This window comes from Patagioenas fasciata, chromosome 2 (assembly GCF_037038585.1).
Source record: "Patagioenas fasciata isolate bPatFas1 chromosome 2, bPatFas1.hap1, whole genome shotgun sequence".
NCBI lineage: Eukaryota > Metazoa > Chordata > Aves > Columbiformes > Columbidae > Patagioenas > Patagioenas fasciata.
The window spans coordinates 55,161,267-55,181,168 of record NC_092521.1 but is presented as its reverse complement, the minus strand read 5'-3'; the positions used below and the strand labels follow the sequence as shown (position 1 = coordinate 55,181,168).

Here is a 19,902-nt window from a genome sequence, read left to right as displayed (position 1 = left end):
ATACATAAATTCTTAGCAATGGAAACTGTAAGCAAAAAATTATTCCTAGAACAAAATCTGAGAAATTCTACAGAACAGATAAGCCATATGGGACATCATACCTCTGGAGGCTGCTTTGCTGAATTTGGCCCTCTGTGTCTAAATCATCACCCTCAGATATTAGCTCTTCTTTCAAGGGATGAAAGGAAAACAAAAATAGAGCAAACTTCAGAAAAAGTAAAAGCTATTTCCTACTCCCATTGCCCCAAGTGTCAAGGCAAGAACAAAAGAAGGACTAAGGAGTATCTCCACCCTCTGGTGAATGCGGGGGGAAACACAGTGACAGAAGATGAGGGCAAGGCTGAGGTACTAAATGCCTTCTTCACCTCAGTCTTTAACAGTAAGACAAGTTGTGCTCCAGGTACCCAAACGCCTGAGCCAGAAGACAAGGATGGGGAGCAGAATGAAGCCTCAATAATCCAAAGGGAAATGGTTAGCGAACTGCTACACCACTTGGACACCCGCAAGTCTATGGGGCCAGACTGGATCCATCCAAGGGCTCTGAGGGAGCTGCTAGAGATGCTCACCAGGCTACTTTCCATTACCTATCAGCACTTCTGGCTAACTGAGGAGGTCCCAGCCAACTGGGAGTTGGCTAATGTGACACCCACCTATAAGAAGGGCCGGAATGAGGGTCTGGGGAATTACAGGCCTGTCAGTCTGACCTCAGTGCCAGGGAAGTTCATGGAGCAGATTATCCTGAGTGACATCACTTGGTACATACAAGACAACCAAGCGATCAGGCCCAGTCAACATGGGTTTATGAAAGGCAGGTCCTGCTTCACCAACCTGATCTCCTTCTATGACGTGACCCACCTAATAGATGATGGAAAGCCTGTGGATGTTGTGTACTTAGACTTCAGTAAGGCCTTTGACACCCTATCCCACAGCATTCTCCTGGAGAAGCTGGCAGCTCAGGGCCTGGACAGGTGTACTTGGCAATGGATGAAGAACTGGCTGGATGGCTGGGCCCAAAGAGTTGTGGTGAACGGAGCCAAATCCAGTTGGTGGTTGGTCATGAGTGGTGTTCTCCAGGGCTCAGCATTGGGGCCAGTTCTGTTTAATCTCTTTATCGATGAACTGGATGAGGTGAGTGCACCCTCAGCAAGTTTGGAGATGACACGAAGTTGTGTAGGAGCGTTGATCTGCTGGAGGGCAGGAAAGCCATACAGAGGGATCTGGACTGGCTGGATCATTTGGCTGAGGCCAACTGTATGAGGTTCAACAAGGCCAAATGCCGGGTCCTGCACCTGGGTCACAACAACCTCAGTGCTACAGGCTCAGGGAAGAGTGGCTGGAAAGCTGCCTGGCAGAAAGGGATCTGGGGGTGTTGACAGACAGCTGGCGGAACATGAGCCAGCAGTGTGCCCAGGTGGCCAAAAAGGCCAACAGCATCCTGGCTTGTGTCACAAATAGTGTGGCCAGCAGGACTAGGGAAATTATTATCGCCCTGTACTCATCACTGGTGAGGCTGCACCTGAAGTACCATGTTTAGCTTTGGGCATCTCTACAAGAAGGGTGCTGAAGGGTGCACATGGAGGTGCTGAAGCATGGTCAAAGAAGAGCAACAAAGCTGATGGAGGGTCTGGAGCACAAGTCTGATGAGGAGCAGCTGAGGGAACTGGGGCTGTTCAGCCTGGAGAAAAGGAGGCTGAGGGGAGACCTTATTGCTGTCTGCAACTGCCTGAAAGGAGGTTGTAGCATGGAGGGTGTTGGTCTCTTCTCCCAAGTAGCAAGTGATAGGACAAGAGGAAATGGCCTCAAGTTGTACAGGGAAAGGTTCAGATTGGATATTAGAAAAAATTTCTTCATGGAAAGGGATGTATAGCATTGGAACAGGCTGACAGAGATATGATAGCAAACTTTAATAGATCTCTTATTACACTTACTACAGTGTGTCTAAGTTGGCGCAAACACATTCAAGAGAGGCACAGTTTGAAAGACCAGACTCCCAGCTCTCATTCAGTACAGAAGGCTCCATTATTTCTGTATTGCACTGAGTCTGTGTTGTGACTTTGTGCCTTGTAACCACTTGCAACAGCAGAAGCAAATTACAGCAGGTGACTGCATGCACAGATGTTATTTTGTAAAGCTGTTGGGCGGAATGAAGGACATGGGAAATTTCTCTGTAGCAAGCATTATGCAAGACCACATCTGAAGCACGGTGGGTGTCCCCAGGTCATCCTCATTTTGCCACGAACAGGCAAATCTGGGTGTTACATTGAGAACAGTCCCAAGAAGTCAGTAATCAAAGGACGGAGGCAGAGTGGAAACACTCCCTCGGCTACCAGAACCTGCACTATTGTAAGCTTCCAAAACCAAGATCCAGAACACAGCAGTGCCTCGTCATTGCAGGCCTTCAGTCCAAAAGATCTGCACATATGCGAAGAAACGTATGTTGCCCAAAGAATGAGGCACACTGCCTTTGGACAAAAATTATCCTAGTAATAAGCATAGCTCCATTTTGGCAAGTAATGAACCACAGCGGAAAGAATAAAATCTATCACTGGTGGTCTAAGCATGTCAAAGCACTTCAGAAACTTATGAGTGGTACTCATACAACTGCTGAGATGGCTGAAAAAGTTGACTTGGAGATGAGAAAACAGAGTTAGAAGTAAGTTATTTACCAAGACTATACAACGTCAGAGACATGTCTAAGTTCTGCATCTTCAGCAGACTATTGCAAAGTGTGTGAGGCCATTAAAACCACGGTCCTTCCAAGAGTAGAGGATATTGTTAAGTATGCCTCAAATTAATCATCTTGTAATTACCAATGGATGTCAGCTACCACAACAGCTTAGGCAAAGAGGAAAGCTTTTAGTATCTTAAAGCTGATAAATCATTTAGGTTTTACTCAAATTGTTCTGAGTTTTTATTATTGCAACAAACCACTACAGTTTAAGCTGCACTTTTGCATAAAAAGGTGCAAATTTTACAACATACTGAAAAACTTAAAACAAAATGCGTCTTTTGTTAAAACAAAATGTGGCTTTTCTTAGACTGAACTGTTGCCATGCAGCCAAACAGCAAAATGACATCACAGGCCATCTATTTTATTTAACAAGCAGCATCCAGGTACATAAACAGTGTCTTTTCCTTTCTTTAATAAGGCAACATGGCCATGAAAAGGAAAAAGAAAAGGGAAGTGCTTCATGTAGGCAGGTAGAGCAAGTTTAAAATTTCACAAGTCACCAGTAATCACATAAACAGAGCATTAAATAACTCCCTTGGGAGTCATGCACTCTTCACAACTGGCAATAATTAAAGCCTCAAGAAAGGCCTTCACAAGATTTTTTTTTTTTTTGACAAAGAGAATAAAATTCAAACTGCACAGCAGCATTCAGTTCCTAAACCAAAGTTTACTTTATTCCTACTTTGATACAGTCCTAAAATTTCATTTGGCCCTTTGAAGGCAACCACGAGGCTGATGTGGTCCCCACTGAGAAGGAGTTTGACACCCCTGCTTTACAGAATATGTGATGCTATGAGAACGTTAGAAAATTTACTTCAAAGGAGAGTGTGTAATCACTCAACTCGAGTCACATAGGAGCAAGCTGTACATTTTACGAAAAAAATGCCATCATCAGATCAACTCTAAAAGTAACATACACAGGTCTGCATGCTCTCTTATTTACCTGTAGGTGGATAAAGCCTCTTGGAATTACGGTACTATCCAAAGTATTTCAAGTTCTGCTTTAAGAGCCCATACCAGCTCAGTTGTAGTGATATACAAATACACAAAACTACTTAGCTCTCACAATCAGAGAGCTACAGACCACATCCATATTTGAGCAGACTCTTGAGGAGCCAGCTCACATTCAGAATATCTTGCACTAGCCAGGTTATTCCCTTTTATCAAGGGTATTCCAGCTCTTCATTAACCTGTTCAGTAGAGAGACCCTTAAAAAAAAATTAATAATATCCCAGATATTTTTAAAATATCAGAAACCAGGCTTCTGATCGCATTATGATAAAGTCTCACAATCACATGATGATAAATTCTCCAGGTTAAGTGTTAGCTTTCTGGTTTGGTTCACTTCAGAAAAAACAGCCTCTAGTCTACAAATTCTGGAGAGCTCCATCAGGCTGTTTCCATCAGACATCTTGGGGAAAACAGACCTTGGACTCCCTGGAGAGAGTTAAGTGCTCTTTACTCTAGAGGGAGTGCACCTGAAAAGAGATCAACCATAACCACATATGAAAAGCCCCTGTCCCATAACTCTGCCTCCCCACGTCACACTGCCTGTTTTTGCTGTAACAGCCCACTTCCCCGGTGAGGCACACTGTGATGGTTTGCATCCAACTGTCTGCTCCAGAGCAACCTAAAGCAGACAGTCTACGAGAAAAGCCTAGGCACAGATCTTCACAGGGTAACAACCAAAGCCCTATACAGAGGTTACACAAACTGTGGCACGTGTGGCTTCCTTGTTCATTCCCATATCTCAGCAAGCCCTGCCACATGTCGTTCCCCAGTTGAATCAGCTGCCATGGAAGCAGATTCAAAGTGGTGCATTTTATTATGATCACAACCACATATACATAAGGCATTCTTGGAAATAAATGGCCAGCTAACAACCGGAAAGACTGCTGTTTAAATGCTTTACATTGCATATTTCTGAAGTAAGAAGGTCTGGACCCTGCGCTGTGAGGCAGATAAACACTGTAACCAGACCAGGCTTTGCAGAAGCATCTTGACTATATGAGTGACTTGCATTACAACTGCTACTGTCTACCCAGAGAACAGCTTCTCATTCTTCATTCTCATTTTTCTTGGGAGAGTGCTGTTCCACTGCTCAGGATTCTCTAGTCTTAGCCACTGTGAATCTTACTCCTGGCCCCCATGGTCTTATCACCACAAAGCAGCCCAGTGCCAGCTCCTCCCCCAATCATCCTCAAGCGCAGCACACTAGTTTCCCATTTTGAGGTCTAGTCCCTCTGCTTCCCAGGCTCAGGCCCTCTCCATTAGGTTCTTCATTCCCCTCCCCTGCAGTTCCTCCACTGTCAGGACTGTACCTCTTCTCTCTCACAACCTCCTCCTCACCATGCAGGTGTTCAGCACTTAGAACTGTGCAAATTCAGTTTCACCACTTCTCCACACCCAGTGCCCCATCTAATCTCTCCCTCTGGCTGCTCACCATTTCCCAGGTTTTCGCCTGCCTCCTTCCATTTCTCTCACATTCGGTTCTAATTAAGGTTTCTGAAAATTACAGTCTGCACATAAGCAAGGAAAGTTGGGAGGTCATGTCCAGTCAAATTTAGGCTTCCTCTCTAAAATACAAATAGCATTAAAAAAGTTTGCCTGATTACAAAAATACTTCTAATTACACTAAAGACATTTTCTCTCCTGCTAGTTTACTTCTAAGAAATAGTTTGAAAGAATTTGGTTGGAGCATTTTGTTTAAATTTTTAAATACCAGTCTAAGAAACCCAACCAAGCAATTTTCAGCCCAAATAAAAATGTGGTAACTTTCAATAAGGGCTAAACTATTGAGAGCTTGTGCTGGTTTTGGCTGGGGTTGAGCTAATGGCTGGGCATGGTTAGGTCGTGGTAAGCAACTGTTTTCATTTGCATCACTTGTCATTCTTGGGGTTTATTTCTCTTTCTTTGTTCTATTCCTTTTCATTACAATTATTATAATTATTTTATTGCAATTATTAAACTGTTCTTATCTCAAGCCATGAGTTTTCTCACTTTTGTCCTTCCAGTTCTCTTCTTCCTGTCCTGCTGGGGGCGGGGCAAAGTGAGCGAGTGGCCGTGTGGTGCTTGTTGCTGGCTGGGGTTAAACCATGACAGAGCTAAATTAAATAATACACACTGTCCTGCAAATGCATCAAACCTTCCTATACTTCTGAAAAACACAATATTGTACCACATTTATGCTAGCCATATTGCTTAGATTGGCCCTAAAATTATTCCTGTTGTGAAAACCCTGTCCTTTTTCTCCTGTCCACCTCTCCAAATTCCCACTTGTGCCACCATTAATGCCTGTAAAACAGAACAGAAAGATTTAGTTTCACCACTTGAAAGAAAAAAGGAGGAAAATGCAATAAAACGTGTGCAGTTTACTAAAAATTGCTACAAACATAGTATCACCTTGGGCTTTTTTTGCCCTCAGGACTATGTACAAGTTTCATGTTTTCTGACAAGCCTTTTGAGGAGTTGTGTAATCCCTAGTCACCAAAGGTCTGCAGCAAGTCGTACAGTAATTGATCTAGAGAATTAAGACTAATTTTTATACTTCTGTCAGTTCCTGGGCTGAGTTTATTTAATGAGAAACTCCCCTTATCAGAGATTTCAACTATGGCACCGTTCAGTCACGCTTCAGTATCTAAATTCAGACATTTGAGAACAGCTGTCTATTTAGTGGAGTCAGTTAAAAATAAAAAAAGACCACAAAAGCCTGACCAGCTGAGCTGAATGTACCATAAATGCTGTTTAAAAAGAAAGTGCTAATCACCAGAGTGAGGAGGGGGAAAAAAAAAAAAAAAAAGGCAGACAAGAAGTCAATGGATTTGGCATCAAATATTTAACTGGAGTTTTAAGCATTTCTGCTATTCTTTCAAGAGCATTTACAGACTGACTATGACAGATCACACAACAGAGAACAGAATCTAGTTTTTGAGAGAGGCCAGAGCTCTGCACAATCAGTTCTACTGCCCAATTAAAACAAAATAATAAAAAAAACCCTAAGGCTACACATAGCCTAGTTTTGGGTTTGTTTTTGTTTTAAGAGTGCATTAGCTAAGGCATGCTAAAATTCTAGAAATGACAAGGGTAAAAAACAAATATTAAAGACACTTTGCTTTGGATTTAACGCTAGTAACAAATTTGGGACATGCCTAGAGACCAGAAATGCGTAATGTAACACAATAGCATTTCTATAACTGCAGTAATTCACTTGGCAAAAGCAACAGCAGCAGCAGAGGCACACTAACACATCGTGAGGCTCCTGCCAGCAGGTAGAGTTCAAGCTCTACAGAAATTTTGGGAATATACTCCGCTGACAGGTATAAGCAGATGCCAACGCTGTTGCATTATCATAATCTTTCTTATTCAAGCCAATTACAACCAAACCTGAAGGGGTATGTCCCCCTGCAAACACCTTTGCCTAACTCATATCTTCTGGTTTGTCCTCGAAAAGCCACTTGCTGCCACCCGCTAACACACCAAGTTTAGCACAGACGAAGCCCAGTTACGCTTTGTCAACTGTGTAAGCTTAATATATAGAGGAAATGAGAAGGAGCGCACACGCTCCACAAAGTCCTGCATGCTGAATCCAGACAGTGTAGCTTTTTAATCCATTATTGGGGCATTATCTTTTAGGCTGGATGTAGAAAAATCAATTAGAAGTACCATTCTTCTTTACTGAATTGCCTGAACTGTGATAATTATTTTATTCATAACATTTTCAAAGAGCATTAAGTTAATTTTACAGAAGTCACTTCATAATCCTTTAACTGAGAGATCAGTATGAATAGGCTAGTTTACTTTACCAAATACAAATATTATTCAAATCTAAGGCCTTATCATTCCCAGAAATAAGCATTTTCTGAAAGCATATTGACACACAAACCTTCAGGGTTAAAACTAGGATAATTAGGTTTCTTGCGCTTTACATGGAATTTTTGCTACCATGTATTGAACACAGATGAAGAGATCTATAAATTAGAGGCTGACAACTCTATAACATAAGGAGGAACTAAGAACAGCTTTGCTTCAATCTCTTAATAGTGTGATACACAACACAGATGATCAGTTTCCATATATGATTTTTTTGTTGTTGTTTAAAACCCTGCATGTTCAAATGTAACTCAGGTAAATCACACCCAACTTTTAGTGAATATTAAAACAGAACTACAGTGTTTGAGATAAAACCCATTCCACTGTAACAACAGAAAAACAAAAAACTTCGATCTAGAAAAACTGTTTATATGACAGCTGCTCTGATTATTTTTATGGATTATTTAATAACTATGTCTATCTGCTGATTATTTTAGCGCTTATTTGATAAATATGTCTATCTGCAGCACCTCTGTTTTTTGCATAAAGAGTCCTGTATATTATCACGCTAACATCAGTAATTATTGACCTGGAAACCAAAGTAAAAGGAGTCTCCCTTTCTGCCTTCACTGCTTGTGTTATTAGGACCATAATGAGAAAAATCAACTGGACACTGAGTTACACGCAGGCATTTCACCAACTTAACTATAATGGATAGGAGCATAATGTTTCCATGCTCCCAGCACAGCAGTTTTTAGCAAAGTCTTGCTGTAGATGCAGTTTTACCCATCAAAATATTTTTTTTTTCTGGTGTAGCTCATTTTATTTGTAGATGTTTTGTCAATAAAATAATAGTTTTATTGATCCATGGTATGTCTATAGCAGTGCAAACTGCTGGAATATATACTGATCCTGTGATTTTGTGTGATATCTGTCAAACTCCTGTAATATGTAAAAGAAAATTATCTTTTTTTTTTTTTTTTAATAACCTGTGGTATGTAAATTTCCACACAAGAAGAAGACTATATCATATCCTTTTTTCAGACATATTCCCATCAATGCAAATGACAACTCTTCATCAAGACCACATGAAGTATTTAACCTTTCTGTAAATTTCTAAATTTTTAGTTATTTTTTTCAGTACCATTTGTAGAGTTCGTATTAACAATTCCTGTTTTCTACCTCTGCCCCAGATTCACTCAACACCCAAGGGGAAAGTCAACTTGAATATTTATAAGCTCAGTAGATTATTAATTATGATTAACATCACCACCTCCAGGGCTGAGATGTTGCAAAATGTCACGCACGTGAACACCACAAACATTCACAAACATGTTCAAGGCAAGGTGCGGCACCACCCAGCTTGGGGCAGCAACTGGTCTCCACGGTTCCTCCCAGCAAGGAACAGCTGGGCAGGAGGAATCTGCCTCCACAGCCAGCAAAGGCTTCTTCAGAAGCAGCTATGGGGAAGGCTGATCAGTTAAATTACTGATTACTGAAACAGCAGCAGGACCCACAAGTTCATAACATTTGTTTTCTGTGCCAATTTACACATTCAAACAGCCTCACAAGAAAACTTACATGAAACACTGGCTTTCCAGAAAATTGCATACGCATCCTTAGAATTTAAAATTAAATTGACACATATTTTCTAAAACAAGCTCCAACTCAGTCTGTAGCACTTGATGAAGTACTTTTCAGCAGTCCTATGGCTTCAGAGTATCATAAAAAACATACCTGAAGAAATAAAGAATGATTGCTGTTTTCAATTTACTTGCTAAATATAGTAAAAATGAACTGAATAGTAACACAAATAGACATTAAAAATACGCTTGCTTCACAGCTGGCAAAAAAAAGTTCAGTATTTGGTAGCACAGGACCAAACAAGTTCTGATTGCCATTCCCAAATCTCTCGTGTAGCCTTGTCTACAAAAGAAAAATCATGCTGCTTTAACTAAAATTAGTGGAGATAGTTTAATGGAAGCCCTACTATACATAAGACAAAATAGTGCCATTGTCCTCCCCCCAACCCCAAAAAGAAAATAAGCTGCCTCTGTTGGTATAAGGCATTTTTAAGAGTGGTGAAATCCTTGCTCTTAAGCAGCAAAAACCACCAAATATAATTACCCGTCAAAAATGTGCATCTGTCACTGACTGTTCTGATGATATGTGTTAACTGCAAACTTCCATGACAGATGTTTGGGTATCTTCTAGGTGTCTTCAAAGTCTGACTGAAATAGCATATTAAAAACTTACTTACAAAAGAAGGATTTATAAAGAACTAGTAACCAAACTAAGCCAAACCACAATAGAAACTCTAAGGCAGTTTTATCATAAAATAAATATCATAAAATCGTAGCACACAAAGAGTGCTGCAGGTAACAAGCAGCAGAACTTGTCCATTGTTTTTTTGATATACAGGTTTATGCATATTGTGAGATATATTTGTGATAGTCATTGCCAGAAAATTAGTTCTTCTTAATCATTTATGTCAAAGAACTCAGATTTGAATCTACATCTTAGTATGCCAGTCACATTAATTTACTGAACCATCTAAACAACAAGGTCAGAACTCCATATATTCATCATTTCTTCTTTCAGCTGGAAAGTTACATTTCACTTCCTCCAACAACTTTTTAAATCCTTTTCAAAACATGACTGATAAAAACAAACCTATCACCAGTGGTATGAGTTGTATACATTTTGGAGAACTGCAACCCCAAATTTCAGGATTCAAACTTCAGAAGCAAGCCCTGTGAAAGAACTCTGCATCTAAGATTAGCTTGCAAGTGGCCAGCACAAAGAAAACTTACAGAATTTGTAAAGATTAAAACATCTAAAGAACAAGAAAAGCTAAAACCACTGGACTGAAATAATCCAAGGATTTTCTGGGTAAATCTATTTTTTTGTTGTTAGGTTTTTTGGGTTTCTTTGTTTTCTTCTTTTTTGGTCTTCTCCCGAGCTCTTTCATTTTTAGTTCATTCAATGAATTAAAAAAAAAAAATCCCATCAAATATGAAAAGCTCTTCAGGCTGTCTTAAAAGAACAGCATCTCCTTGGAAGCCACCACAATCAAAAAATTAAAAGAGGGGTCAGATGATACTTTTCTTCTAATTCAATTTTTTTAAAAAAAAAAGTATTTTAGTTTTTCTACAGATTTAACGTTATGCTTTTATCTAGCATTTAGTTCACAATATTAACATCTACTGGAGTTAGATTATTAAAAACATAGTAAAATACCTGCAAATTTAATTATCTTAGCAGGCAATATTAAATTTATACACTGAATAGTAAGTATGTGAAAGTGGTGTATTGGACAGGGAAAAACAATAACCAAGAATTATGGACTTACATAGTAACATGATGGAAAAACACTACTAATACAATGAAATGAAAGAGTTTCATTGCTGGCATGTTTAGCATTACAATTTACATTTAGCATTCAATGTAATTCATGCTAACAAAAATCGGTGAAAATTTAATTGTAATATCAAAAAAACTTTCTGTACCTTGACTGGTGACACTCATATTTAAAATGCACAAGCCCAATTACCAGGGTAAGTTAAATGTTAAATTTCACAAAAGTTATAGGAAAAAAAAACATTTAAATTATAGCTTTGCACTCTTAGGTGTAACTTTATTTTTAAAACTTAGGTATAGTTTTAAAGAGAAGTGACATCCTTGCAGAATTCTTACTATTTTTTTGTGAAAAAGATAAGTTGCAATTTTTATCACTGTGGTAGCCCTTTTCCCACAAGTCTGAGGTTAATGGTATTATCACAATACACTGTGTTTTTAAAAACCATGTATCCAGCTCAAGCTCTGGTGGTACCAGAGATCAATGTTCAGTCCCAAGAGTTCCTTCCTGCCAGATGTCTGTCTTCTAGCACAAAGCTCGGCTACATGTAATATAGAAGCCCAGGTATCCTACTGAAACTGTAAAACAGGATCTAAACTTCATGTCCTAACTTAAGTTAGATCATAGCAGCATGTGAAGTTTTCATACTAGAGAGGACAAAAATGAAATAAAAATACATTCTATCTATACATAACTATATGAGTTGACGCCAGTGAACAGTTAATTCACTGTTAGCAAATGTACAAAACAACCAATGTGAAGCTAAATTTATTTTCCTTAAAATAATTTTCCGTTTGGTCCAAACTTGCATTCCGATTTGGAATGTCAAACCATGCAACCAAGTGCTTGCTACTCACTCTTCTTCTACAGCAGCCATCTGGCCCCTTCCCACCTGTTGCCAGCAGCCACCACCATCCCTTGCTTTCCTCCTGTGCATCCAGAGACCAAAATAGCCAGTCTAAAATTGCTCAGTTTCTTGTGAGCAAGAAGAAGAATAAAGGCAGCAGTATGCAAAAGAGAAATCTGTTCCTGTTAGTTGCAAAGCTACCCCTTCCATTGCTCTGAAGTAGAGGGCAGCACCTACTCCTATGAAAAGTGTATCCCCCTGAAGACAAACTAGTGCATTTCTGCACACCTGTGCAAGGTGTTCCCAGCACAGTGTTTCGTGTTGGGCTGCAGCTGGCAAGAATCACTTAGCATCCTCAAGAAAAGACGTTAGCCCAGATGGAAGCAAGCCAGGGATTGTCTGCAAGGTCATACCGTAATTCAATCTATAGCACCAAGGATCGGAAACCTTCTTTTGAAAGAAATTTTATAGTTGCATTGATTGCTTAAGGTTTACATTTCTACAAATCTTCCCAGCACTTAACACAAATGGACGGATAAAAAACTATTAACAATTAAGGCCAGACCAATAAGGATGAAGCAACTTGCATCACACCCTTCAATTACTATTATGTCAGAACAACCACGTAATTTAATTCTGCACATAGAAACAATACTAAATTTGATTATTTAAAACTAAACACAACACTTTTTTTACTATTTTTTTTAATCTGGGCTACATACCACATTAATTCATGCTATTAAACATCTCACCATACTTATTCAGATTTACATTACTATTGTTTTAGCAACTGGTGAGCACTTTCAAAAAAATTATTTATTGTTATAAAATTCTGTGTTTATTAAACAATTAGTTGTTATTTTTTAGTCAGGATGTTATGCCAAACTGCTACTGGAAGAAACTGGGAAACGTTAATTATCTGCACTTCTGTTTACTTAGTATTACAGAAGCGACACAGGGAAAAAATATCAAACCACGTTCTCTATTTAAATACATCTTATTTACTTACCAAAGGAAATACTACTTGTAGGCAGTGAATTGATTGCTCTTAAACATTGTGATCTCATGTTTTCAAATTGGTAGATCTCAGTCTCCTATGCCTACTTGGAATTCATAGATTAGACAAAAAAAAAAAGATGCCTTCTGCATTTTCAATACACTAGTAATAGTAATAAATCACCCTAAGAACCTCAGTTAAATTTCCCAAATCTTTTCAGTCAGATACACTTTGTTTAGGTATTAGCTTTACTTTTTACCTTCTCCATAAATTACTTTATCCACCAAAGCAACTGTACTTTGTATGTATCTTTTTCACAAATTCTTCCCTAATAGTTCAAAACTGTCACAGCACTGTATTGATGAAACCTAAATATAGGAATTTTTCCTAGTGTACTATCTTCTAGTAACAGGACAAAATAACCTATAATCTCTTGGGAGATATTTGGGCTGGGTGATCCTGGCTGGATCACCACTCCTTACTCATGCAGTTCCATACATCCCTCTCCCTGCCACCTCCCAGCAGCTGCCCCAGTAAGCAATCACCCCCATCTCCTCCTGCAGCCTGCAGAGAAATGGGAAGCAGGGAGTGCAGCATCCCTGCTGTTACTCAGCTTCAGAGATAAAGGCTGGCTGTGGCTGCCACCAACATCAAAGGCTCTTTCACCCTACTGTACCTTCACAGCTTTGACCCAGTTTGTATTTGCTGATGTAAAGCCCAAAAGGCGACGGATGGCTGGGATGGGAAGGATAAGTACAGACAGGAAAGGAGTCGTACCCTTCCGTTTCCTAAAATCAACCTGCATGCTTGCCTTTCTGTTTTGGCAGTGGCAGGCAGAAGACGTAACTGTTATTTGGACAGCAATCACTTACCAACATCACCACGTCTGTAGATGCAGCCTAAGCACAAGCCTCCCCTGGGCTACTTCCAGCCCAGCTATGGGCTCATTTATATATATATATGTATATATGTGTGTATTTTTTTTTTAGCAATAATTTGAAAACTATGGTAATGAGGCTCAGGTGAAAAGTAGAAAGAGCTGATGAATTCTTTAGGTGAAAATCTGAAGCAGGCACACGAAAAGCCATGACTAGTTTTAAGGGTAATGAATCATTCACTGATTCAAAATAGTAAGATGCATTAGCTCAGAGGAAAGCTTGCATTATACTACAGATACAATGAACTGAAGAGAATTGTCATACTCTACTTTATTTTGGCATTTTGAGGCCAGCTACATGACACCAAGCTTTACAAAAGGAATTCAGATTTGCATTTTCTGGTATTTATTGCTAAGCAGCAGCATCTTCCACATTAATCTAAAACCAGCTTGTAAGAAACAGCAGTGTTATTTGAATATTTTCTGTAAGAAAATACAGCAAAAACATATCAGGGAAGTGCCTAAAGGGTACAACTGAGATCCAAACCTCAAACTGTTGGATCTAGTGCATGCACACATCAATTTTGCTGTAACTACATGTACAAAATTAAGCCATGCCGTTCTGAAGCAAAAATCCAGTTATTGCAATACCAAGACAACATATTCCAGTATAGACATGCACATATAGAAACTGAAATAAGCTACCCTACAGAAAAAACTTCTTCCCTGTATAACTACATGCACACCAGGGGTTTTACCATTAAATTCTTACTTTTGTGAAACAAACAAACCAACCACAAAATTGCCCTTCCACCCCTGAACACACTTTAACTAAGACAAAGACAGAGATGCACCTAAAACATTAAAATTTTCAGGCAGCTATCCCTATAGTTTATTTCAGATGGGAGAAGACTAAAACACAACTTATTTTCTCAATGTTAGAAATCAGAACCTTAGAACACGGAATGTAAACTTTCCTGCTCCTCCATAATAAACACCCTATTTTTAACCTCGCTACCTAGAACATTACAGCACGGAGTTTAGTCACACGCTTAAAAGTAGTAAAAAGTCAAAACCACAACTGCTTGTGAGCTTTTTAAAAGTCTATTTTGTTTCTCCATTTAAAAGAGCCCGTCAAGAGCATGTGTCACACTGACTGCATAACTGTACTGTAACACCTAGGGTCTGTACTAAAATGAATGGAAGAAGCTGTATAGCATCATTCATCAGAAGCCGTATGCAACACCTCAAATGACATCAAACCCCAAATCTAAGGATCTCTCTCCCATTTCTCTTTAAGCTTGCTAATAAATTCACTGCATTATAATACTGCATTGCATCCAACAGAGCCTTAACATCATCCATGAATGGGTGCATTATAGCAATGTGAACACACATGGTAAGCACTTCAAGTGCTTTCCAGGTGAGAAATAGCTATAAGAATGCAATTATGGCTGTTTTGCCATGCTGGAACAAACAACTCACACAAATCCATCTGATGTATGCAACTGGTAAAAAGGCTATTAGGTTTTATTATTATTCCTCATAAAGGATGACCATTAACATCAGTGACACCAGGACAGGAGGGGTGGAAATCCAAACCATACCATTCTCACCAACAGATACTTTCAAATTCTCTGGGTGGATCGCATTTTCTTCGTGGTTTAACACATACAAGCACTTAAAAATAAGATCTGCTTATTTACTCATACATCACACATTGACACATGACATACGGTAACAACATTATCAGGTGGAAAACACCACATCCTTACAACTTGTTAAACATACTAGACACTGAAGAATGACAATAATGGTAGGAGTTTTCTGATTTTTAAAGGTGTGATCTCTAAGCAAAGGTAAATTAATTAAAAAAACCTTATCTCCCCTTAACAAAAAAATAAAAAAAAAGCCACAGAAAGATAGCCCATAGCCCAGCACACCTCTAACGGGAGCCTGAGTTACGGTGAATCCTACATGGCTCAAAGCGCGTAAATGCTTAAGCAAAGAGGGTGCACAAGCAGCCCAACCCCCTGAGGACAGGAGGGACAACCAGGCCAATAAGTGAAACACACGGGTCGGGTCCCCCTGCAGAGGAGCCCGATGAAGAAGCCACCGCTGGGACGCACAGCCCGGTAGCCCCACCGAAGCAGGCGAGCCGAGCCAGGCCGCCCCGCTGCTGGAGGGGGCTGACCCCCGGGGGGAAGGGCAGCGCTCCAGGCCTGCCGAGCCGGCACCGCCAGCAGCCCCGGGCCGGGTGAAGGGGAAAGCAGGGCGGGGACCCCCCCAGGCCCCTCCCCCAGCCTCCGGGCGGCTCGGGCCGGCCCCTCCCCCACTCGGCAGCCGCGCCTGGGGGGAGCGGGGGTGACTCTCCGCTCGACCGTTATCCCACTCTTCCCCTCCCCCCCCTCCGCCACCAGCCCGGAAGCGGCTCCCGCGCCCCTTAGCGGGGCCGGCCCGGGGACCCCGGCCCGCGGTCACTCACCGCCGGCGCCCCGCTCGCCGTCGCAGCGGCCCCGCCTCGGCCTCACGCGCGGGGCCCCGCCTCGCGCCCCATTCCGCCGCCCGGCTTCGCGAGGAGGGACGGCCGGGGAGCCGCGCGAGCTGCCCACCGCGCAGGCGCCGCCGCCTCGCTCCGCGGCTCGAGGCGGCCGGGGGCGGGGGTGGAGCGGCCTGGTAGGGCGGGAGGCGCGTGCGCCGACGGACATTTCCCCCTCCCCCCCCCCCATGAGATGCGCTCTGCGCAAGCGCAGTACCGTGACGGTTGTGGAGACCGTTCCCGCTCGCAGGGCACGACGGGCACTGTATTTCCCCTGGGAACGTCCCCCGATAGCCGCAGCTGGCCGGCCTCTGCCGCCGGACTACAACTCCCAGCCACGGGCGCCGGAGCTGTTGGTGGCAGCCGTTGGTCCCTTGTTCGTTCGCCCCCCGATGCTGAAGCCCCCAGGTCTGGGGTAGGGGTGGCGGGCTCCGGTAGCCGGAGGCCGGGCGTGAGGAGAACTGGGCCTGGCTGCGGGCAGCGAGGGGTTGCCTGAGGGGACTCCGGCGTGTGGCGCCCCCCGTCCCCCCTGCTCCAGTGAGTGACCTCCCGGCGGGGACAAACTGGTAAAATAACTTCGTAAAGTTTCCCGAAGCTGCTGACGGGCAGCGTCCCGATTGCTCTTCTGGACGGATTTACAAGGAAATGTAAGCGTTAAGATTAATTAAAGCGGTGAACGACTAAGTCCGTTGTGAGATAAAATAATTTGCAGCGGTGGGAAGTCAGCAAACATCAAAAGCCGTTAATACAAGAGCTGAGGCAGCTGTCTAGGCCTTTGCATCTGGCCTGCTTTCCCAATAACGTGTTGCTACTGACTTCTCCGTTTGCAGTTCACAAGGGAGCAGCCATCGACTTTGGCTTCATCTTGCATAACGAATTTGACCTTGAATCCGTTACCCATTTACCACTCTCTGGAATACAAGAAAATGGAGAAACACTCTGGATGAGACTTCAGGCACCTGTGCCAAGAAACACATCTCTATCTCAACGCGCATCCTGTTTACAGAGATGTTAAAAGGAATTTTGTGTTCTTTGTCTCTTACAATGCAAGTTTCTGTTCTGTTAAGCACCTGCATAATTTGAATCCTTCTCAGGATTCTTCATCAACAAGGGAATTTGTTTCAGTAAGAAGCGAACTGATCCATTCCCACAGCCTTAAATATAATCCCTGAGCTACAGGACACATTAATACTGTGGCAACGTGCCACCTGCTTCATTTATTCACTTGAGATTCAATGGTGCTTAGTCCTTGTCAAAAGGTCTCTTTGTGCAACCTCCCGTGGTAATGCAAAAGGTCCCCCACAGGAATTTGTGCTATTCAGTAGAAAATACAAAGGGGGTGGCTGTAAACACTCTGATTAGTGTTGGAGCACAGAGATATTGTCTCTACAACATATTACATAATCACACAACTTCCAGTTTACCTCCTCCCCTCCAGAAAGAAAGAGTTTTAACAGCAAGGGCTTACTGGTTTATTTAATTTAAGATCGCAGCTCGTGTTTGGTTATTTTTTGTTATACAACGGCTGTGTTACTTCTGGCAAAACAGGAGAGAGTAGTTACTTCAGTAACATCCCATAGTAATTTGAGATGATTGCCTGTGAGGATCTCCACTTGAAGTGACAGTCGCCAGAGGCTCTCAACTCTGAAGAATAAGTATTAGCAGAGGCTGTCGCCAACACAAGTTCACACACAATGGGCCCATCAGCTAATGAACCCAGGATGAATCTTCTCCCATTTTTTGAAGACAAACAAGCAATTGTGTGCAGTGCTGACTATACAAATTTACTGCCAGGAAAAACACATTTGGATGATTTCTGACTTGCAAAACTCATTGTGGCCCGAGACCTATTTACAGAGGCTGGGGCACTTTCTTTCACCCTCCATGCCCCACATTCACTCTGTAAATTCTTACTGCTGTAAGGACAAAGCCAAGCAATGACTCCGCAGTGTCGAGCTCTCTGTTTTGAAATTCAGTCTTTCTGATGTACCTGAGCCTCATAAATGTAATAGAATAATAACGGAGGGGGAGCTTTAGAAAGTATTTTGTCAGAAGAAAAGGCAGAGCTGTGTTCAATAAATGAATGATACCTTCCCATTCCCTCTCAGTTACACTACTACTTCAAGAGAGCCAGTTTTGGTGTGAAGTTTGTCTTGGAGAGAAGGGAGTCTACATGGGTTGTACTACTCTGGGGTAGCTTTAGACACAGAATTCTCATTAGCAATAAGGGAATAATAATAATGGTCATAAAGAAGTGTGGCTTATGAAAGACACTGATCACATATGGGAACACATGCAAAACAGTGGGAGCCTGAATGCATTATACAATGGAAAATCTAGAAGAAACTGCTTGGTTGATGTATTTGGGAAAAAACTATCAGTTATTCATAAGCTATCAGTTATTCAAAAGAGCTGGAAGAGCTGTACAACACTGAACTCTGCCTATGCATCTCCCATGAGCACTGTGGCGTCATATCATTCCCAGATCTTTGCAATAAGAAGAAGATTGAGAAATACTTAAGCAACGAAGACAATAATAAAAATTTGGTGTCTGGCAGCCTTTCATCTTACATTTGTTTGAAAGGCATTTGCTTTGTTCCTTGTGACATCTTATATATCTGTTCTCTTGTGTGAGCATCACAAACTCTAACAATGCACTGCTTGGGGACATGTCATGCCAACAGTGCACAGCTAATCTTGCTATAAGTGTTTCTTTTGCGAAACCCAACAGACATCATGGTCATCAAAATGCTTAATTACATTATCAACACCCCTCTCCATTAGCATGAAGGAGCACAGCGGCACAATGGCAAGTGGGGTAGCCCCAATATGGTACTGAGAGAAACAAGCCCCTGATGGGGTTGTCCCATAACTGCCATAAGCCCATTGGGCAGGGGTGACACCCATCACCCTGAGTTACAGGAGAAGCTCTCCAGAGCACCTGAAAAGGTGGGGCTACTGCCTACAGGAGTATGGGGCTCCTGGGACAAAGGGGAAGAACATTTTGGGATGGCTCAAGATTTACTACAGGATTTGTAATAGAGAGACCAAAGGCAGGGAGGGATGAGGGTTTTTTAGGGAGGAACAAAGATGGAGAAAAAAAGAGGGTTAAGAAGACAGATGGGGCTGGTCAGCTGCAAACAGGTGGCAGGTCAGTACTTGTCTGGCCATGCCCTGCAGGTACCTCCTATCACCAGGTCTGTCCCATCTTCTCCTGGGTGAGGAGCTCTCTGTGCTGGGTGCATGGAGATGTTAAGTGCCAGTTAACGGAGAAGGGACCACAAGTCACAGGGGCCTGCAGGTCTTAGGTGCCCATGGCTGGAGAGACCAGAGCATGTATGTGTTGGGTCTGTGTGTCAGTGAGTCATCATCAGCAAACATCAAGCCAGAGCGGCCAGCCAGCAGGATAAGTGGCTCGGGAGCCAGGTATCAAATCAGCCATAATTTTGGGATGGATACTGGAGAGACCATAGATATTATTAGAGAAACAAGCAAGTGTTCTTATATTCATTTTTAAGTACTATATGTGGAATCCATTAAGTGTACTAAAAGCAAGCCAGGAACCCTAGGGAATGACAGGAAAGCAATGTCCCATTATGGCCATTGTACTCACTCTCTGTACACTCTCAGTGTCAGTGCTGCTGAAATTAAGGAACAAGAAGTGCCTATGGGGAGAAACAAAACAAACACGAAAAAAACCAAACCCCTAAAACAAAACACCTCAACAAAAACCTTCTCTGCTTT

General features: G+C 41.9%; 1 protein-coding gene across 1 annotated transcript in view; it reads right to left on the bottom strand.

The window, feature by feature from the left end:
* RALBP1 (ralA binding protein 1) overlaps positions 1-16,260 on the bottom strand; it is a 33,788-nt gene extending 17,528 nt beyond the window's left edge. The window contains exon 1 of the mRNA XM_065830971.2: positions 16,105-16,260. The gene's annotated coding sequence lies outside the window, so the exon portion shown is untranslated. The remainder of the gene's footprint in view (positions 1-16,104) is intronic.
* Between the last annotated feature and the right edge of the window lie 3,642 nt (positions 16,261-19,902).